At 43.7% G+C, this 23,579-nt stretch overlaps 1 long non-coding RNA gene across 1 annotated transcript in view; it reads right to left on the bottom strand.

The window, feature by feature from the left end:
* The window catches only part of LOC137549280 (uncharacterized), a 36,566-nt gene extending 13,936 nt beyond the window's left edge, over positions 1-22,630 (bottom strand). The window contains exons 1-3 of the long non-coding RNA XR_011026800.1: positions 22,510-22,630; positions 14,249-14,303; positions 7,336-7,431 (exon numbers count right to left, since the gene is read on the bottom strand). This is a non-coding gene — a long non-coding RNA (uncharacterized lncRNA). The remainder of the gene's footprint in view (positions 1-7,335; positions 7,432-14,248; positions 14,304-22,509) is intronic.
* Between the last annotated feature and the right edge of the window lie 949 nt (positions 22,631-23,579).

Consider the following 23,579-nt stretch of genomic DNA (forward strand, 5'->3'; position numbering starts at 1 on the left):
GATTAAAGTTGTTGTTTTATTCACGAGGCAAGCATTCTTAGAAGGAAAGCAGTAAAAATGTAACTCTTTCCTGCTAAGAATTCTTGCCTCGTGAATAAAACAACAACTTTAATCGTAATGTTAGATGCTAGCAGGACACAGCTACAACTCCTGGCTGCTCTGTGCTGCTGCCACAATGCTGCGCAGAGCTAAAAGCTGGTAACCACTGCAACGGACAGCAATAGGTGTCCGTGTCCTTGCCAGCAGCGGTGAAGGGGCCTCGGCAGGCAGCATTAGGACCTGTGAAGTGCGGTGACGTCACGCGGCTCACATGAGCTGAAGAACTGCACGAGAGTGCAGTTACAAGGTGGAGGCAGGGCCGGCCCGCTCATGAGGCGGGGTGAAACAGCAATTTTCTCCTAAATTTGCCTCAGGTGGCAAAAAGTCTAGGGCCGGCCCTGGGTGGAGGATCCTTTTTCTAACGTCTCAAGGGGGAAATATAATGCCACCCCAAACAGCTGATTTAGCTGCCTCCTACAGCATAACGGTATTGTCTAAATCGGCGTCAGTAAATGTTTCTTCTGACGTGGCTCCCTTGCTTCAAATAGGTAATGCCAGTGTACGAATTACATTTGTTCAGCCACTAAACGTGTTTAAAGTATTACTCCACTTGTACATAACTTATATGTAATGAAGTAAAAAGGACTATTTTCGCAATACTGCCCCTTTAAGTGTGAAAGGTGCCATAGGGAAACATGGGCATTACTTTGAAAATCAGTTTTCTTTCTGTTTTAACTGAGAGCAACTGATTAAGTGTAAAAGGGCCCTAAGTGCTCAGTAAAGTCAGCAATTTTCAGCATTACCACATGTGGGAATGCTTTATGAATGATAGCCAAAGTGGGAAAATATCACCTAGGATAAAACTCAGGAATGAATATTAAAGAGTACAAAAAAGACAACTTTACTTACGGTAACGTCTTTTCCAGTAGTCAGAAGGACAGCACCCCTGGTGAGACTTGTCTCCCTCCCAATCGTGGACAGGAACTGCAAAAGAAAAGATTTGCATAACAAATTGGCAGCCATACATAAGCCACTATCTTACCACCAGTAACTCAGTTAATATAATAGATGACACGGACCGCATAGATGCTCACTTACATAATTATTATTCCACCCAAAAGAAGGGCGGGTTGCAGGGGTGCTGTCCTTCTGACTACTGGAAAAGACGTTACCGTAAGTAAAGTTGTCTTTCCCAGAACGTCATTGGACAGCACCCCTGGTGAGACGATGTACAAGATATAGGATCTAGGGAGGGACCACTGCCTGCAGCACCTTCCTTCCAAATGATAAGTCTGCTGCAGCCGAGATGTTTAGGCGATAATGTTTCACAAAAGTGTTCTGACTTGACCAGGTAGCAGCTCTGCATATCTGTTCTATAGATGCCCCTGCCCTCTCTGCCCAGGAGGTTGATATTGCTCTTGTAGAATGAGCTCTGATTGGAGAGATTAAATGCTTTCCTTGAACCTGATATGCTGATGTGATAGCCTGTTTTATCCATCGTGCCAGCGTTGCTTTGGAAGCTTTGTTGCCTCTTTGTTTTCCAGCAAAAAGGGTGAACATTGCGTCAGTTTTCCTCCAGGAACTTGTTCTTTCCATGTAGTGTATAAGACATCTCCTTACGTCAAGGGAATGGAGTCTCCTTTCCTTTTCATTACTAGGATTCTCGCAAAAGGAGGGTAGGAAGATCTCCTGATTTCTGTGAAAAGAGGAAACTACCTTGGGTAGAAAGGCTGCATCAGGACGTAATGTTATTCTATCCTCTGAAATGGTGCAATAAGGCTCTCTAATGGATAGTGATTGCAATTCACCAATTCTCCTGGCTGAAGTAATTGCCAGCAGGAAAATGGTCTTTAAGGTAAGAAATTTTTCCGAAATTTGCGCTAATGGCTCAAACGGAGCCTCACACAAACCCTGTAAAACAATGTTTAAATCCCAAGCAGGTACTTTTGTTTTAATTGCTGGCTTAAGTCTCTTTAAAGCCTGAAAAAAACGTACAATTAGATTTTCTTCTGCCAGTCGTTTTTCTAAAAACACACTAAGAGCAGATACCTGTACTTTCAGGGTGCTGATACTAAGACCTTTCTTATATCCACACTGAAGAAATTCCAATACGGATTTGAGAGATGAATTGTTAAAGGATCTTTCCCTACACCAATCGTTAAATATTCTCCAGGCTTTCTGGTATATTTCTCGAGTCACTTTTTTTCTACTCTGTATCAAAGTTTCTGATAGTTCATCTGAAAACCCTTTGGACTTCAGGATGCCCCATTCAGGTTCCAAGCTGAAAGGTGAAGCATGTGTAAGTTCGGATGCCCTACTGGACCCTGAGATAGCAAGTGTGGCAGAGGAGGAAATATTATCGGATCTGTTACTGCTAGTGCCCTCAGTGACGTGAACCATGGTTTTTTTGGCCACAGTGGAGCTATTAAGATTACTCGAGCCTTGTCCTGTATAATCTTCTTTATCACTCGTGCTAGCAACGGAACTGGAGGAAATGCATACATCATTACTTCCCCCCAATTGATCGAGAAGGCATCTACTTTCCATGGTAGATCTTCTGGAAACAGGGCACAAAATTGTTGGCATTTCGTATTCACTTTCCTTGCAAACAAGTCTATTTTTGGGCAGCCCCATTGTAACGTCACCTGCTGGAATATTTCCTGATCTAATGACCATTCGTTCGCATCCAACCTCTTCCTGCTGAGGTAGTCTGCCAGTTGGTTTGAGGTTCCTTTTAAGTGTGTCGCTGTTAAGGATGAGAGATTCCTTTCTGACCAAAATAGGATCCTCTTCGTCTTTTCCCATAAGGATTGACTCCTCGTACCCCCTTGTCTGTTTAGGAAAGCCACCACACTCTGATTGTCTGTCCTTATCCTCACATGAGACTTCTTGATTTGGGGCCCGAAATGTAGTAAAGCTTGCCACACTGCTTGCAGTTCTCTGTTTGATGACTGTGAACTGATCGTCATACTCCAGGCTCCCTGGGCCGGTTGAGAATTGAAGTGGGCTCCCCAACCCCATAAACTGGCGTCGGTTGTAATTGTATTCTGATGAGGAAAACTCCACAGACGACCTGGAGATAGATGATCCAGCTGTTTCCACCAAAGCAGAGAAGCCTTTATACTCTGTGGAATGACGATTTTCTTGTCCAGTGACGTCATAGACCTGTTCCAAGATTTTAGTATCCACATCTGTAAGAATCTTGCATGGAACTGCCCCCACTGGATTGCCGGAAAGGAAGAAGTTAGAAGACCTAGAAGTGCCATGGCCTTTCTTAGCGATATGCTTCTCAATTTCTGAAACGAGAGAACATTGTCAATAATAGCACTGATCTCCCTATCAGGTAACAACAATTTTTCATTTCTAGTAGAAATAATGAAACCCAAAAACTCTAAGGATTGGAAAGGAACTAGGGCAGACTTTTCCCAATTAATCAACCAACCCAAATCCTGGAAGAAGCTCAAAGTTGTAGTTATCTGATCAAAAACGGATTTCTCAGAAGACCCCCATAATAAAAAATCATCAAGGTAACCGACAATATTAATCTGTTTTAACCTGAGAAGGGCTAGTACCTCAGACATAACCTTGGTGAATAGCCATGGAGCTGAAGATAATCCGAAAGGTAAGGCATTAAACTGAAAATGTCTCACCTCTCCTTCCATCCACACGGCGAACCTTAGGTATTGTTGGCAGGACAAATGGATTGGCAGATGAAGATATGCATCCTTCAGGTCTAGAGATGCCAAGAAGTCGTCTTTCTGTAAGAGATGAACTACAGATCGGATATTGTCCATCCTGAACTTTCTGTATTTGACCCTCAGATTTAGTTTCTTTAGATTTAGAATAAATCGATAGGTTCCCTGAGGTTTCCTCACCAGGAAGACTGGAGAGTAGAATCCCTGTTCTTTTTGGCATGCTGGAACCCGGCGAATTACCCTTTTCTGAAGAAGTGACCTTATTTCTGATTGAAGGGCTATTCTTAAAGATGGGTCTTTTGGACAAGGGGTTAGGACAAAATTTTGAGGGGGAGGCTGCTCGAACTCTATTTTGTAACCTTCTAATATTATATTCAGTAACCACTGATTGCTGAAGAGTTGTTGCCATTTTTCGAAATAGTTGGTGACTCTCCCCCCCACTGGAATGATGGCGTCATTGCTTGTTTGTCTTTTTGGTATTAGTAGAGGTATTGGGGGGTCTTTGTTGTCTATAAGGGGCCCATCTTCTACCCCTGGAAGATTTGTTATCCGCTTCATTTTTGGCGGGGGCCCGAAATGGCCGCTTATTTTGAAAAGGGCGCTTCCTTGGGAAATTCTTCTTATTATCCGCCGTACGATCTAGTGTATCGTCCAGCTTTGAACCGAACAGCAGATTACCTTCACAGGGGATACCACAAAGCTTAGATTTTGAGGAAATATCCCCATTCCAGGTCTTAACCCATACTCCCCTTCTAGCCGAGTTGACTAGCGCCGTGGTTCGGGCTGCCAACTTTACTGTATCATCTGCCGCATCAACCATGTAATTTGAGGCATTCGTAATTTTTGGGAAGTCATTCAGAATTTCTTCCCTAGAAACTCCATTAGCAATCTTAAATTGCAGGTCTGATAGCCAAGTTTTCAGAGAACGACTAACTGCTGTTGATGCCACAGCCGGTTTGAAAGTTAATGAAGCCGACTCCCAAGCCCTACGCAAAACATTATCCATTTTTTTGTCTATTGGATCTTTTAGGTTACCAAAGTCTTCAAACAACAGGTCTGATTTTCTTGACACCCTGGAAAAGGAAGGATCCAGCTTTGGCGGAGGACCCCAACAAGCCTGATCATCCGGGGCAAAAGGGTAGCGCTTAGATAAAGATTTGGGCCAAAAGGCCCTTTTCTCAGGATTTTCCCATTCTTTCTTAATCATAGATTTAAGAGTAGAATGGACCGGAATGAATCTAGATTGGGGGTCCGCCAAACTTTCATACATCTGATCCAGGGGTGTCAGGGGTTTTTGCTCTGATCTAATACCCATTGTTTCATGCATGGAGGTTAGGAGATCTTTCATTAAATCTGGGGAAAAAGCAAATTTCTGTGATTTCTCAGCTTTTTCTATTTCTTCACCCTCAGATATCTCTTCTAATGCAGATATTTCCCCCTCAGAGAGTTCCGAGCCCTCTATATCACTCTCCCTACTTCTCCTAGCCTGCACAGGAATACGTGCCGCCGGAGTAGGAGAAGACCCAGTATTGATAGGTATAACAGCAGCGTCACTGCTAGGGCCAGGAACATCAGCAGGGTTGGGGGCTACAGCTTGAGAAGAAATAGCAGAATCCTTAATTTCTTTGATTGCTGAAGACATTTCCGCCCGCATCCAACCCATCAGATCTTTAAATATGACAGGGGATTCATCTTTAACCAGTTTATTTGTGCAATCCTGGCACAACTTTTTAGAGGATGAGGATGACAAGCGAGTGGAGCAAATGGCACATTTCTTCGCAGATTTGCTAGATCCACTTGATGCATGCTGACCCTTGTCAGTTTTATCATGTTTTTCAGGCTTTTCATGTTTTTCAGGCTAAAAAACATAATAATAAGCCAACCATTAGCACCCTCTCTAGTACACACATATATATATATATACACACTGCATATCTATATTTCCATTGTACTTGCCAGAGAGGTATCTTGGGCTGGCCTGGCAGACTGCGCAGGAGCTGACCCAGAAGCGTCCTCCATGCTCACATAAACCACCAGAGTGAGACAGGGAAAAGGATTAAATCCAGAATCACATGAACAATAGGGCTCAGCTGACTAGCCCATTAGCATAATTTATTTGCATAGTCCCCCGTCGCGGCACCTGCCGCTTAATAGATATGCATAATTACCTCGTATTTCCGCAGCCCCTGCCGCGCTATTTGCTAATTACCTCAGCGAATCAGCTGATGCTGATTCGCAATCACCTCCGCGGCCCCTGCCGCCCGATCAGAGTCACGCCGGACGCCGTGCGTGACAACTTCCGGGTTGACCCGGAAGTATCTTGGTCTGAAAGCGCGCCTGCGCTATATCTCTGCTGCCTCATACGGAGAAGCCTCCTCCACGCTGCAGGGCTCCGACTGTCCACTGTACAGCATGCCTGGAGCCCTGAAAGACGTTGCCCCCGACCATCTGTCATGGATAGCATCCTGGAGACCTCTCCTCTGCATTCCCGTCCGGGACAGGAAACTGAACTGAGTTACTGGTGGTAAGATAGTGGCTTATGTATGGCTGCCAATTTGTTATGCAAATCTTTTCTTTTGCAGTTCCTGTCCACGATTGGGAGGGAGACAAGTCTCACCAGGGGTGCTGTCCAATGACGTTCTGGGAAAAAATAAAAAATTATACACATACCTGGGGCTTCCTACAGCCCCCTTCAGGCTAAATCGGTCCCTTGTGGTCTTCCCAGGTCGCCTGGATCTTCCAAGTCAACGCAGTCCAGCTGCATGCGCTCCCCCATCCGGGAGTATTCTGAGCCTGCGCAGTAGTACTGCGCAGGCGCTGAACTGTTCCGGCAATGGAAACAAATGAGCAGCCAGGCATGTGCAGTACGTCCCCGACTGGTAGAATTACCAGGCCGCCTAGCCAATGATCCAGGAGGCCTGAGAAGTCTGAGGGACCGATCAGCCTGAAGTGAGCTGGAGTAAACCCCAGGTATGTATCATTTTTTATTTTAGTGGTCTCAGGTTTCCTTTAAACTATGTATGAGCCAAAGTATGTACACACATGCAATTTTGATAGGTCATTTCTACAACCTCCAGGTTGTATGGGGGCTAACAGAATCAGAATACTATAAACAGATTGTGTAGACAAGCTCTCATACTACATGGAAGCGCTGAAATTAGGCAATCAGGTCGCATTCACAGTGGGACGTTATGGTCGCACGTTATAAAGTCTTATAATGCAGCTTACTGCAATGCTGATCCTATGGGTCGTTCACAGTGCAACGTTAAAGTCGCATTAAATATGTTGCTTTGTGGTAACTTACTGCTAGAAGTGCTTTACCTCTTAACGCAGACACATTGCGACTAACGTCGCATTGAACCGCAACATTGGATGAGTGTACTAGGCTTACCCCTCAGTGTAATGTATTGATTTAGTTGTGTCATCTAGTGGTAATACTGGCTGGAGCATCTATGAACAAAAGCTGTGCTTTAGATTTTAGAAAATGGGCCATTAAAAAGCACAATTAAACAATTATCTTTGGTTTGTGGCAGTAGGAATATTATAGCAGTCATCTAAAACAAAAAAACAACAATATTTGTACTAATCACATATGACCAACCTGCCAACTCTCTTGCAATGCGAGCGGCTTCTTCTTGTTCCTTTTTCAGCTGTGCCTCTATCCTTCTGTCTTCTTCAGCAACTGGCTTTAAATATGCTGTTAAAACACATCTAGCATTACCTTAGAAATCTAACAGGACTGTGAAAGGAGCATCTCAAAAGGTCTCCGCAAAGAAAAAAAAAAAAAAAGGGGGGAATAAAAAGTATAGTGTATTTTAATATCCATTTCTATTATACAGTAAGTAACCTTAAAAGAGTCATCAGGGGAAATATCCTAAAATAAGTGGTACTTATCGGGGGCTTCCTCCAGCTCCAAGCTCCCAGGATGTCCCTCGCCGCAGCCGTTCGCCCCGGTCCCCGACGATGACGTCAGAGCGACCTCCAGGTCACTCTGTACTGCGCCTGCGTGAGCGGCGCTGTCAATCACCGCCACGTTGGCCGGAGCAGACTGCGCATGATGAGCTGCCGGTCGCAACATTTAACGAGACGCAACCGAGAGGCCGCAATCTACTGAGAATCAACCTATTGGGCAGCCCTATTTAAAGGGAACCCGAGGTGAGAGGGATATGGAATCGGACAGGTTTATTTCCTTTTCAACAATGCACATTGCCTGTCTTTACTACAAAGACCTACTTTAAAAGCCATAGAACCTAAACAAGATGTCTATGACAAATCTGACAAGATTAGCTGAGTACCTGTTACAGGTGTGCGATTTAGACCCTACTGACCAGAAAGATCAGCAGGACTGACAGGTAAATGGTATTGTTTAAAAGTAAATATAGCAGCCTCTATAGGTTTTTTTTTTTAAAAGAGCACTATCAATACCCAAGTGTTCTAAAATGACAATTTACAAATAATGTCTAAGTAGCTTTGTAAACATTCTCCTACTTTTCATGTTAAAGGGAACCTGTAGTGAGGAAAATTTTTTAAAACAAACACATGACGTAGCTGCAAATGAATATTACATACTAACCTCGCCATCCGTTCCTCTCAGCTCACAATTTTCTTCTTGCAGTGATCCCTTCCAGTTCTGACAATATTTTGTCAGAACTGAAATAAACCAGTTGCTGTCCGTTATATATCAGCAGCTGTCAGTTATAACTGAATGTGCAAGGTAATGTCCATGTTTCCCTATGGCTCAAGTGAGCATATTATAGTTTAACAGTGTGCTGACCAGGATGCTGTTAGGGGGTAATGGCCATTTTTTAGATGGAGGACGGAGAATTCCATTGATCACAGTGGACAAATGGGACACAGGAGAGGAGAAAAAGATTGAGGAATAGACTACACAGGAGGTAAGTATGACCGATGTATGGTTATTTTGACTTTTCATTTTCAGTTCAGGTTCTCTTTTGACCACTTCAGGACCACAGTCTTTTCGCCCCTTAAGGACCAGAGCCTTTTTCTCCATTCAGACCACTGCAGCTTTCACGGTTTATTGCTCGGTCATACAACCTACCACCTAAATGAATTTTACCTCCTTTTCTTGTCACTAATACAGCTTTCTTTTGCTGCTATTTGATTGCTGCTGCGAGTTTTAGTTTTTATTATATTCATCAAAAAAGACATGAATTTTGGCAAAAAAATGACTTTTTTAACTTGCTGTGCTGACATTTTTCAAATAAAGTAAAATTTCCTATACATTTGAGCGCGAAAGTTATTCTGCTACATGTCTGATAAAAAAAAAAAACCATTCAGTGTATATTTATTGGATTGGGTAAAAGTTATAGTGTTTACAAACTATGGTGCCAAAAGTGAATTTTCCCATTTTCAAGCATCTCTGACTTTTCTGCGCACCTGTCAGGTTTCATGAGGGGCTAAAATTCCAGGATAGTACAAATACCCCCCAAATGACCCCATTTTGGAAAGAAGACATCCCAAAGTATTCAGTGAGAAGCATGGTGAGTTCATAGAAGATTTTATTTTTTGTCACAAGTTAGCGGAAAATGACACTTTCTGACAAAGAAAAAAAAAAAAAAAGTTTCCATTTCTTCTAACTTGCGACAAAAAAAAATGAAACCTGCCACGGACTCACTATGCTCCTCTCTGAATACCTTGAAGTGTCTACTTTCCAAAATGGGGTCATTTGTGGGGTGTGTTCACTGTCCTGGCATTTTGGGGGGTGCCTAATTGTAAGCACCCCTGTAAAGCCTAAAGATGCTCATTGGACTTTTGGCCCCTTAGCGCAATTAGGCTGCAAAAAAGTGCCACACGTGGTATTGCCGTACTCAGGAGAAGTAGTATAATGTGTTTTGGGGTGTATTTTTACACATACCCATGCTGGGTGGGAGAAATATCTCTGTAAATGACAATTGTTTGATTTTTTTTACACACAATTGTCCATTTACAGAGAGATTTCTCCCACCCAGCATGGGTATGTGTAAAAATACACCCCAAAACACAAAATACTACTTCTTCTGCGTACGGCGATACCACATGTGTGACACTTTTTTGCAACCTAGGTGCGCTAAGGGGCCTAACGTCCTATTCACAGGTCATTTTGAGGCATTTGGATTCTAGACTACTGCTCACGGTTTAGGGCCCCTAAAATGCCAGGGCAGTATAGGAACCCCACAAGTGACCCCATTTTAGAAAGAAGACACCCAAGGTATTCTGTTAGGAGTGTGGTGAGTTCATAGAAGATTTTTTTTTTGTCACAAGTTAGCGGAAAATGACACTTTGTGAAAAAAAAAACAATACATATCAATTTCCGCTAACTTGTGACAAAAAATAAAATCTTCTATGAACTCATCATACACCTAACAGAATACCTTGGGTGTCTTCTTTCTAAAATGGGGTCACTTGTGGGGTTCCTATACTGCCCTGACATTTTAGGGGCCCTAAACCGTGAGGAGTAGTCTTGAACCCAAATGTCTCAAAATGACCTGTGAAATCCTAAAGGTACTCATTGGACTTTGGGCCCCTTAGCACAGTTAGGCTGCAAAAAAGTGTCACACATGTGGTATCGCCGTACTCAGAAGAAGTAGTATAATGTGTTTTGTGGTGTATTTTTACATATAACCATGCTGGGTGGGAGAAATATCTCTGTAAATGACAATTGTTTGATTTTTTTTACACACAATTGTCCATTTACAGAGAGATTTCTCCCACCCAGCATGGGTATGTGTAAAAATACACCACAAAACACATTATACTACTTCTCCTGAGTATGGCGATACCACATGTGTGACACTTTTTTGCAGCCTAGGTGCGCTAAGGGGCCCAACGTCCTATTCACAGGTCATTTTGAGGCATTTGTTTTCTAGACTACTCCTCACGGTTTAGGGCCCCTAAAATGCCAGGGCAGTATAGGAACCCCACAAGTGACCCCATTTTAGAAAGAAGACACCCCAAGGTATTCCGTTAGGGGTATGGTGAGTTCATAGAAGATTTTATTTTTTGTCACAAGTTAGTGAAAAATGACACTTTGTGAAAAAAACAATAAAAATCCAATTTCCGCTAACTTTTGACAAAAAATAAAATCTTCTATGAACTCATCATACACCTAACAGAATACCTTGGGGTGTCTTCTTTCTAAAATGGGGTCACTTGTGGGGTTCCTATACTGCCCTGGCATTTTACGGGCCCAAAACTGTGAGTAGTCTGGAAACCAAATTTCTCAAAATGACTGGTTCAGACAGGTGGTCTATGAGGGGGCAAATTTTGTGGAACCGGTCATAAGCAGGGTGGCCTCTTAGATGACAGGATGTTTTGGGCCTGATCTGATGGATAGGAGTGCTAGGGGGGTGACAGGAGGTGATTGATGGGTGTCTCAGGGGGCGGTTAGAGGGGAAAATAGATGCAATCAATGCACTGGGGAGGTGATCGGAAGGGGGTCTGAGGGGGATCTGAGGGTTTGGCCGAGTGATCAGGAGCCCACACAGGGCAAATTAGGGCCTGATCTGATGGGTAGGTGTGCTAGGGGGTGACAGGAGGTGATTGATGGGTGTCTCAAGGTGTGATTAGAGGGGGGAAATAGATGCAAGCAATGCACTAGCGAGGTGATCAGGGCTGGGGTCTGAGGACGTTCTGAGGTGTGGGCGGGTGATTGGGTGCCCGCAAGGGGCAGATTAGGGTCTAATCTGATGGGTAACCGTGACAGGTGGTGATAGGGGGTGATTGATGGGTAATTAGTGGGTGTTTAGAGGAGAGAAGAGATGTAAACACTGCACTTGGGAGGTGATCTGATGTCGGATCTGCGGGCGATCTATTGGTGTGGGTGGGTGATCAGATTGCCCGCAAGGGGCAGGTTAGGGGCTGATTGATGGGTGGCAGTGACAGGGGGTGATTGATGGGTGGCAGTGACAGGGGGTGATTGATAGGTGATTGACAGGTGATCAGTGGGTTATTACAGGGAATAACAGATGTAAATATTGCACTGGCGAATTGATAAGGGGGGGTCTGAGGGCAATCTGAGCGTGTGGGCGGGTGATTGGGTGCCCGCAAGGGGTAGATTTGGGTCTAATCTGATGGGTAACAGTGACAGGTGGTGATAGGGGGTGATTGATGGGTAATTAGTGGGTGTTTAGAGGAGAGAATAGATGTAAACAATGGATTTGGGAGGTGATCTGATGTCGGATCTGTGGGCGATCTATTGGTGTGGGGGGGGGTGATCAGATTGCCCGCAAGGGGCAGGTTAGGGGCCGATTGATGGGCGGCAGTGACAGGGGGTGATTGACGGGTGATCAGGGGGGATAGATGCATATAGTACACGGGGGGTGGGGGGGGTCTGGGGAGAATCTGAGGGGTGGGGGTGATCAGGAGGGGGCAGTGGGCAGGGGGGGGGGGGATAAAAAAAAATAGCGTTGACAGATAGTGACAGGGAGTGATTGATGGGTGATTAGGGGGGTGACTGGGTGCAAACAGTGGTCTGGGGGGTGGGCAGGGGGGGGTCTGAGGGGTGCTGTGGGCGATCAGGGGGCAGGGGGGGGGGAAATCAGTGTGCTTGGGTGCAGACTAGGGTGGCTGCAGCCTGCCCTGGTGGTCCCTCGGACACTGGGACCACCAGGGCAGGAGGCAGCCAGTATAATAGGCTTTGTATACATTACAAAGCCTATTATACATATGTGCAGCGGCGATCCGGGTGCTAGTAACCCGCCGGCGCTTCCGAGCGGCCGGCGGGTTACTACGAGCGGTGGGCGGAGCCAGTCCCCGGCGGATGATCGCTTCACGAATGACGCGATCGCCGCATAGCCACTCCCGCAGCCGCCCCCGCCGATGGGCGTATTGCGGTCGTTTGGGCCCGGACTTTGCCGCCGCCCATCGGCTGGGGGCGGTCCTCAAGTGGTTAATATCAGAGGCAATAGCTGTAATTCATTGGTTTTAGCTACCTTTGGAATGTCTCATTTGCAGAGGTGAATCTCTGCAGTCTGACTTGCTAAGAACAGTGTAATATTGAAGCTATATGAAAACAAAAGCCTGTCAGGTATCAGGTTTCACAAACACACACACAATTACAAATGTTTATGTTTCACATAAGATACATTTGCTCTGCTCTCTTTGAGAGAATGCTCTGATGCTCTGCACATCTCTGACTGAGCTCTCTGCACAGTTAACAGATGCACTGTGAGGTAACCCCCCCCCCCCCCCCCTCATGGCTCACTCTGGCTTCAGATTAGAGGAGACTGCCAAGTGTGAAAGAAATTAGATAGCAGTAAACAGAGATAAGGATTCAAATGTATACACATATACTGTACATGTACACATATACATATATGCATACATATTTAGCAACACTTCTCAAACATTTCCCATCTCAACCGAAAAAAATATGTTATTCGATAGAGTTCCTTTAAGTCAAAGAAAGCAGCCTAGCTTAACTGCTCTAAGACTGCTCCACGCCGGTGGGCGTGGCCGCGGCGGCAGCCCCACAACAGCCCAACGCCAATTGGCGTCAGGTCCTGGAGCCGGCTACTGTAGGAGATTGTGCGCATCTCCTTCTCAGGGGGCGGAGCTCCGCCCCATCTTCAGTTTCCGAGCGGCTATGGGGGGGGGGGAATCGAGTTCTGTGTTGTGCGGCCCTGCAGCTTGGCCTTAAAGCTGCAGTGGCCAATTATAAAACAAACAGCCTGGTCTTTAGGGGGGGGAGGGGGGGGGTTACCACTATGGTCCTCAAGTGGTTAAAGCAGATGCGAAATGAAAAACTAGCTATAACAAGAAAACGTCTATATAGCTTATCTAAAGTTTAGATAGTTTACCCAGCAAATCTAGCTGCAAACAGCTTCAACAGTATATGATTATTTTTACCTGTGATACAATGAGAGCGGCCATGGTCTGTTTGTCACATTACATAGGCAAGTTGCTGTGCATCTCCAGCCCTCAGCCTGTGAAAACTTCACTCCTCTCTCCTACTCCCCTCTGCAAACTCTGGCTAGTTACACCTCCTCCTGCCCAGACTGAGCTCCCATAAGCCCTTGCTACATCTGTCTCAAAGTGCCAAGGCACTAGAGAAGCTGTGGGCAAGGCTTGTTTAGTTGAGTAACTATATGAAAGGGACACAATTGTGCAATGAGTAAAAGTTTATCTCGGATCCACTTTAAAGAGGAGCATATATAAGTAGATAAATACTCTCTCTACTTACATATGTATTGCACTGTCCACGTTTTGATTCTAGTGATTTTTTTTATAGTAATTAAAAAAAAAAATCCTTCTTAGGACTCCATCTTAACTGTCTATTTTGAAGCCAATCCTGATTTCATTTACTCCCTTACTCTACAACTTCCTGTGCGGCAATGTACCAAATAAGAGCCATGGAAACTGGGGAATCCTTATTACTTGTTTACCAGCTAAAAATAAAGCATTTTTGATATTTATCCCTGACAGTTACACTTTAACAAACTCTGGTGTGACATTCTTATGGAATGAGTATAGGATGAGATCTAAAGAACATGGTTTTGTAGGTTATAAAAACTTACCAAATCGCCATCTGCCATATACAATCCCAACTAGCAATGCCGAATACCTGCCAAACTAAAATAATAAATAAAGTCAGAATGTGTTATGCTGAGACACACACACACACAGACACACACACACACACACACACACACACACACACACACACTTCTCAGTGGACAGGTGCTTAAAACACAAGCCACCTTGTATAAACGTGGTGCACAGTTTGACAGTTTAACACAGAAAGTCACTCAGTACAAAGGATTACTTGTCAAAGTTTTCAGCTAGAGGGTTCGTTTCCACTAGTGCGGTGCGATTCAGTTGCGGAAAAACGAGTTTGCATGTGGATGCGAATTCGTATGCAAATTTTATGCGAATATGCATTAAAATTTGCATCTGTTTGTAAGTATGTGAATTTAACCTCGTCAGTGCCTGTGTGCTTTTACATTGATTTTAAGCTAAACCGTAGGCAAATTTGCATGGAATATTCACATAATGAAAACGCATGCAAATATCCTATTAAATACATTACAGGCAAATCGCACACTAGCCTTGCGGTGTTTGAATTCTGATGGCTCTGCTGTGAAGATTTTTTTCTGCACAGTCCACCGCACACAATTTCTGACAAGTGGAAACAGGCCCATTGATTTATATTGATTGTGCGAATCTGCATGCAGAAAATGCATGCCGATTCGCTCTAGTGGAAACAGGCCCAGAGCTATCTTAATCAATGCTAGAGATTAGCAGACAAATCTTATGCCTGGTACACACAGATTTTCTGGCAGATCTACTGCCAGATCGATTATTTCCAACATGTCTGATCTGATTCGATTCTACATTCACTTCTATGGGAAAAAAAAAAAAAAAAAAAAGATAGGAAAACAGAAAGGACATGTTGGAAATAATCGCTCGGGAAGTAAATCTGCAAGAAAATCTCATGGCGTGTACCAGACATAATGCTAGGTACACAGATTTTCTGGCTGATTTAATGTCGGATCGATTATTTCCAACATATCCAATCTGATTTCCGATTATTTTCTGAACAATTTCCAATAGAAGTTAAAAATCCAATCTTATTGGAAATCAGATCGGACATGTTGGAAATAATCGATCTGACAGTAAATCTGCCCAAAAAAAATCTCATAGTGCGTACCCAGCATTAAAGTACACCTGAACTGAAAAGTATATGGAGGCTGACATTTCCTTTTTAACAATGTAAATTGTCCGGCTGTCCTGCTGATCCTCTGCCTCTAATACATTTAGCCATAGACCCTGAAGAAGCATGCAGATCAGGTGCTCTGACTGAACAGTGACTTGATTAGCTCCATGCTTGCTCCAGGCGTGTGATTCACAAACTGCTGATGCCAGAAAGATCAGCAGGACAGCCAAGCAAATAGCATTATTTAAAAGAAAATAAACATGGCAGCCACCATATCCTCCTCAGTGCAGATGTACTTTAAAGGACAACTGCAGTGAGAGGGATATAGAGGCTGCCATATTTATTTCCTTTTAAACAATACCAATTGCCTGTCAGTCCTGCTGGTCTATTTGGCTGCAGTAGTGTCTGAATAACACCAGAAACCAGCATGCAGATAATCTTGTCAGATCTGATAAAGTCAGAAACACCTGATTTGCATCGGAGCAGTACTTTTCAGCGCTGCTAGATTTGGGCGCAGCCAGCGCCTCCATAGACTACAATAGGAATCACTCCTATTGCAGCGCTCAGTGAGTAACGTCGGCTCCGTCAGAAGACGGAGCCGAAGTAGCTTAAAAACATAATAATTCGGCCTCCAGCAATCGCTGGAAGCCGAATTATATCATTCCCCCACTATCCATGTCGGCCTGGAGGGGGAATAGTATTTAACACGGCCCGGACTTGTGCAGAAGCAGGATCAGCCATATACTGCAGTATCCTGCGCCCAAGTCTACCGGCGCCGATTTCAAATGTACTCGATCTGCATATGCGTCTTCAGGGTCTATAGCTAAACAGATTAAGAAGCCCATACACTGGTCGATTTCAGCCATCGATCAGAAATAGTTTCTTTCAAATCTATTGATCGATCTGCAGCCGATTTCGATGGATTTGACCTGACAGGATGGAAAATCTAGGTCGATCTGCTGCTGGTAGCAGATCCATGGCCAATAGAGTTGCATTGGATCTATTGGTCCAATAATGCATTTAGATCGATTTCCAATATGTTCCTAGTGTGTGGCACACATCAAATAGATTCCTGTCAGATTCGACTTGACAGGCATCTGACAAATCTGATGGTTGAACCTGCTGCAAATCTATAAGTGTATGGCTACCTTTAGAGGCAGAAGATCAGTAGGTCAGTCAGGCAACTGGTATTGCTTAACAGGAAATAAATGTGGCTGCCTCCATATCCCTCTTGCTTCACTTGTCCTTTAAACCAAACCGGTGTCACATTTTAAACAGTGACCAGTAAGAAATAAGGTGGCAATACATTAACAGACATGACCATAAGCTAGATACCCCCCTAATCGAAATCTGAAACTACACAGTGCAAATACAAATAGATTTATAACAGATTTCAGCATAAAACATGCAACATGCCACTAGATCACGGTGATAAAAATGCCACGAGTATGGAGACAGACAAAGGAGGGTGCACACCGGCTGGACAGGTAAGCTCGCAGCAGTGCGAGTACTCTGCAGTGAATCGGGTCCCTGAGACAGAACCATTATGGAAGGATGTCAATCTACCACTAGTTCGGCCCCCACGTCAACCAAGTTTTCCCACACGGTACGATTGATAGTACTGACCGATTTCAGGTACGCCATCAGTGATCGAAAACTGCCAGAGAAAATGGATTAGTGTATGAGTACCTTAATGTTAGGTACACACTACACAATTTTCTGAAAAATGTAGTCAGATTGATTATTTCCAAAATGTCCAATCTGATTTAGATGAAAAATGAAAATTTCTATGAAAAAAAAATAAAAAAAAAAATAATTATTGGAAATCAGTTCGGACATGTTGGAAATAATCGATCTGACAGTAAATCTGTCTAAAAATTGCATCATGTGTACCTAGCAGTGTTCTCCCCAGGACTAATTAGGTGGGTGGGCACCTTGCCGTTTTGAAGCTCCATCTGCCTAGCACTGCAGGCGCACTCCTCTGCCTGTGTGACATCCTGCTTAAAGGTTTAACGGTGTCTGGCTGGGCGGGATTAAAGGGGCAGAGCACTGAAATTCTCCGAAATCTGTGGGGCGGGTGACAGGAAAACTGTCTATACCAGAAAGCCAATTTTCTAGTTCACAACCAGCCGCCCTACCTTGCATTCACATCTGTTAACTTGCAGGCAGCTCAGCTAGCGGAGGCGGCCAGCTGGATACACATGTGAGCGGAGCACAGGCATACTAGTCCTGTTTGACTTGAGACTGGGGAGAGAGCCTGAAGCTGAGGACAGTCTCTCTACCCCCTCCCCCGAGCGAATCCACACAGTGTCTCTCCTCTGTCCTGGCTGTATGAATGTCAGCAGCCAGTCCATCCCTTCCAGGCAGCTCCAGATAGGATAGGGCAGTGCACAGCAATGAGTTCTGCCGCCCCGGCCCCCTCTGTTTCCTGGCTGCTTGTCTTCAACACAAGCTCCTCTGATGCATGCTGCGCTGATGCTGGGAGAAGTTCAGAACTCTGCACATGAATTGATGATCGTCCTTCCACTGGTATGAGACCTCTGCTAATTCCACTACGGAGCAGGAGCACTTTTTCTCTAATATAGCTCACAGTCTGCAGAGTGCAGGGAGCTTTCAAGCTAGGGGACCTGTGAAAACAAACAATGGCTACAATTCACAAAGCATTACCGCATACGGTAATGCGCAAAACGGCTGATTTTAAACACACTGTCAAAGTTTAATTCACTAAACCTATAACCGCACTGAAAAGGAAAATTACTGTACCGAGCAGTGAGGTAAATTACCGACTTGTGTGGTAAATACCTCAATTGTCAGTAAATGTCAATTCACAAAGATAAAAGCCTTCGGTAACTATCAAAAGTGTTTGGTGTTTACCTCCAGCTGTAAGCTGTTCGCTACTTATCCATGTATGCTGTTGTGTAATGACAGCAGCAGAGAGCCATTAGGAGGAGCCTCCCTGTCCTTCGGTTTCAATATCCTGGCCAGTGGGATAAACAAATATGGAATCCCGTGGCTGTCAGGAGAGAGGGGACTTCAGAGAAGGCTGCACTGTGGACTTGCCTAAATAAACAAAAAGGAATCGCAATGCTCTCAGGAGACAGCACAGTAGGAGACTCACCAGCCCCCTTACACAGACACGGCATGCCCCCACCAGCCTGCACTGGAGACACAGCCCATCAGGCACACCTCCTTTCAGAGCAATTCAGGCAGCAAGGAAGACCAGCACATTACCGCATGCAGCAAAATGTTTGTGAATTAAAAAGAAAAAGTGAAAGTTACCGCATGCAGTGATTTCCCGAACAGGGATTTTATACCGAACACGTCTTTGTGAATTGTAGCAAATGCCTGCAGTCAACTGCAATTTAGATTAGCTGGCTTGTTGGGAATGGAGGCTGCTGTTGAATGATGTCTGTCTCAGCCTGCCTGCTTGGTTGCCCATAAGATGTAAAGTGCTCATGCATTACTTGATTTTCAGCATCTGGCAGATTCAATCACAGTGCTCTGCCAGAAATCAGTTGTGAAAAGTTGGCCTAGGGTAGTAAAAGTTACAAAACCGGCCCTGGCTGTGCTAGTCGGCAGGGCTGTGGAGTCGGGGCAATTTTGGTTGCCTGGACTGGAGTCTGAGTCGGGAAAAAATGATCCGACTCCTAATGAATTTGTAACTGTAATTAAAATAGAAAATATGATAAAATGTTCTATTTCTCAGATAATAGTCATTAAAAATAATGTATACATACAGTAATAGCTGTGCTTAGTCCACAAAAATGAAATAAACCAATCAAAATTAGTTACTTGTGCTGCTTCAATAAAGCAGTCCATATAATATATATATATATATAATATATATATATATAATATATATATATATATATATATATATATATATATATATATATATATATATATATATATATATATATATATATATATATATATATATATATATATATATATATATATATATATATATATATATATATATATATATATATATATATATATATATATATATATATATATATATATATATATATATACACACATACATACACACACATACATACATACATACATATATATATACATACGATTGTGACTGTATATATGATGTGTACACAGGAATCTCATACTAAACAACATCTATGCTGTAAGAATAAAGCCTGATGTGTAGCCGTGTCACTAATAGAGATGGTCAATGAGATGGAAATCATTCTGCATTGATGCTGATTTATGCAAATGTACGCACTCCCTTTGCTCATGAAATCAAATAATTTGATATGTTATGAGACGGATGAAAAGTAAAGTTTTATACATACCTGGGGCTTCCTCCAGCCCCCTTCAGGCCAATCAGTCCCTCACTGTCCTCCACCACCTGGATCTATTGCTATGAGTCCTGGTAATTCAGCCAATCAGCGCAGTCCAGCCACGTGCCGCTCCCACAGCCAGGAACATTCTGCACCTGCGCAATTGTGCTGCACAGGTGTAGTATGCTCCTGGCGGCGGAGTGTGTACATGCGCACTACGCCCGACTGGCTCAAGTACCTGGACTCATAGCAGAAGATCCAGGTGGTGGAGGAGGACAGCAAGGGACCGATTCTCCTGAAGGCGGCTGGAGGAAGCCCCAGGTATGTATAAAACTTTAATTTCATCTGTCTCAGGTTCACTTTGTTACACAGTAGTACTATTCTCTACATATGCACTCTCCACAGAGCTGCAGGGAATCCACTGAGAATGTTGTGCACATTGAACACAGAGGTGTTGTCTGTAAGGCTAGGTCCACACTAGACACAGTTGCAGGACGGACACTGCAGTCCGGATCAGGGGAAGATTAGGGGAAGTACCACCGTACTGCAAACTGATGAAAGTGCATCAGTTTCCGTTCAGTTTTTCCCTGACAGAAAACGTCTATCATTAGGAAAGAGTGGGAGGATTTTTTTGGACCAATCATAAAGCTCAGGCTATCTGTTTTCACATCAGTTTTTTTCCTGTGGAGCTGGAGATGCGTTTTTTCATTGCTTTTCACTACCTCTGCGTGTATCCGTGGTCCTGATTCGTTGCGTGAAAATGCAGCAGATCCGGACCTTCCGTTCAGGTTTTGAAAACGGGTCCCCGCAAACGCAGACAGATCCGTTTTTTACTTGGGTGAGGCTGTCTGCTATTTTGAACATTAGTATCCGGGACTCCGTTTTTCATCAGGTTTGAAAAACGCAGCCACGGATACGTTTCCGGACCTAGTGTGGACCAGGCCTTACCCATAAACCTTGTTCAGATTGTGCATGAAGAATGTGTAATAGAGGAAGAATCTCCTCATTCCCCTGCAGAGTACCTGCACATCATTCTTACATGCACCCACACTTACATTGCCTAGGGCCTGATAGATGTTCTTTGTTCCGGTTTGTACCTTTTACAAGTACTCTTACCAAGGACTAGTTTTAGTCTAAAGGGAATAAATATAGTAGTCTACATATCCTTCTCACTTCAGTTGTCTTGTAAAATTCCTAAGCGTTGGCAGTTAAGAGACGAATTTCACGTTACATACTTTTAATCAACAAAATTGTAATATGCAAATTAGAGGAGTCAGAGGAATCATAAACTGAGGAGTCGGGAGTATTTTTGGACCGACTCCACAGCCCTGCTAGTTGGGCAATGTCCATGAAAAATTGCCCACTGCTGCAAAAAAAGTAAATATGGAACATATGTGCAGGTTGCTTGAAAGGACAGTGTGTGGGTGGGGTGATTCTTGCAGAGTCCACATGCATGTTATTTCATATGGATGTTATTTACTGCTGGGGTCGAGGGTTATTGCTGACAACTTAATATGATACTGACCCCCTGTTTGCTATCTGCAATACCCCTCAACCCCAGCAGCAAATAACCATATAAAATGCAACCCCCCCCACCCGTTTTATGAAATTCAACAAACACCCCTGTATGAAACATGAAATGAACCCCCATATTCCATGCAATGATCTCCCCTGTATGAAATGCAATTAGAACATCCATATTCAGTGTTCATCCCCAGGCTCTTTTAGAGGGGTGCTTCAGCTCTCCTCCTCAGGGCCGATTTGCACCGGCCCTGCATTCCCCCCTCGCACCCCACCCGGCTTCTGTAGGAATTATCTGCAACACAGCGTTGTCCCATTTAGTGTAACTGAGCTGCAAATGAAAACATAAGTGTCATGCATTTCTGTAAAATGCATGACCACCTGAGTTGTAGAGCAATGCATACAAGCTCAAGCAATTACCAGACTCCTTACAATGCTTACTTCAATAAAACAAAACAAAAAAAACTGAGGCTGTAAAGATTGTTTCCTCCACTTTCTATTATATTCCTGCACTAGCTGGAGGAGTAAAGCCTTTTCCTCACAGAGAGTACATTTAAAAGTAGACTTGGGAGCCTAGCCAGCTTTGTTTGTGTTTTGCACACATTTTTTTCCCTTCAATTGTTTGACACTTTTGGACACATTTCATTTGTTTCTATATTGTAGCATGGACTTTTTCCTCATTGGTTCATTTGTACTACACCTAAATTTCATTCAATTCTCATGTTTACTTTCACTTCAGGTTCACTTTAAAAATAAATTATGCGAACATTTTGCTATAAAGGAACCATAGAGGCTGATACAGTGAGGTAATGTTCCAGTTACCTTCTGCTCATTTTAGTATGTGTACAGATTTAATAATCATCAAGATCAAGGTTACAAATGTATCACCTTGGACTAGCATTCCTTCATAGCTGACACTTTAACCTTCCGCAATCATATACTAAATGATTGTCTGCATGATCTTCCATGTACAGTATATTGATATGGCATTCCACAGAAAACGCACAGGTAGTGCTGAGGGGCACAATTAAAAGTTGCAGTACAGACACAGCAACCCACTGGCTGAACACTGCACAGGCTGCGGGGGTCGCTGCTCTAGTCAGGCACGCAGCCCGGGATCGCCATGGTCAAGTCAGCATAGCTGCAATGTCACCCTGCACAGCTAGCAGCAGAGATTGAAGGCTGCGGCCTAATGTCACCTTCACCGGGAGGACACTCCTGATTGGAACTCCGCCGCCCCATCCCTGCTACAAGGAGTCGCCGCACACAACTCAGGCACACGGCAGCCCTCACTCACCTTGATGAGCGGAGATACCTGAACAGGGGGAACCATTGTGACTGCAGACACCCCGGCACGAGAGCACACAAGCAACCGAAGGCGGGGCTGAAGACGTCACCGGAAGTGTGTTTAATGGAGTCGTCCCTTTTCTCCTCACACAAGTCAGGAAAGCGCGTCATTTTTCTTACGTAGCCAGCTGTGATCTGATTGGCTGTGAGAAATCATCCATACATGTGTAGGATACATGGACTGAGAACGTCTGCTTGATATATAATATAAAAACAAAAAGACATCAACCAAAGAACGAGGGCGCTCATCTAATTAACGCAATTGTCTATGTAGAAACACTTCTTTGGGCTCTATTCTCAATGATTTACCGCATGCAGAAATGCACTTGCGGTAAATTCCCGACTGAAAAACCCATCTTGACATTCACAAATTTTTATGCATGAACATTTACCGCATGCGTAAAAAAATGCGATAAAAGTCTGCAAAAGTCGGTAGTTTCCGCAAAAAAAAAAAATCAAAATTCACACACAAAAAAAAAGAGAGGCACCTTATTTCTGACTTAACTACCGAATTTTTATCACCTACTAGTACTTGGTGATATATTTCACTTCCCATTGACTTTAATGGAGTCTGGAACCTTGAGTGCTGTGTTTGCTGGACTTTAATTTTTTTTTTTTTGGACAGGTTTTTTTTTTTGCAACTTGTTTCCGCATGTTTACTATGTAATTACGCATGTTTCCCAATTTTTTTTACGCATTGTTCACGCATGCGGCAAACATGTAGAACATTTTTAGTGAATGTGGAAAAAATGCAGAAATTATCAGTGGCGGTAATATAGCGGTAAAAAATCTCTTACCGCATGTGTGATTGAGAATAGAGCCCATTGTCTAATTACAGGAGTGATATATATAACCAGGACATTGAAGAGTAGTGCGCTTTAACAACTCACATCGGTCCATAACATTCTAAATATCGTATAGCTCTCTTTTTAGGAAAAGTAACTCTTTTGAAACCTACACCAAGAAAGGGGCGCCCTGAATTTTTGACGCTGAGTAATCCAAATAGTAATATATCAGTAA

The sequence above is a fragment of the Hyperolius riggenbachi genome, chromosome 1, assembly GCF_040937935.1.
Source record: "Hyperolius riggenbachi isolate aHypRig1 chromosome 1, aHypRig1.pri, whole genome shotgun sequence".
Taxonomy (NCBI): Eukaryota; Metazoa; Chordata; class Amphibia; order Anura; family Hyperoliidae; genus Hyperolius; species Hyperolius riggenbachi.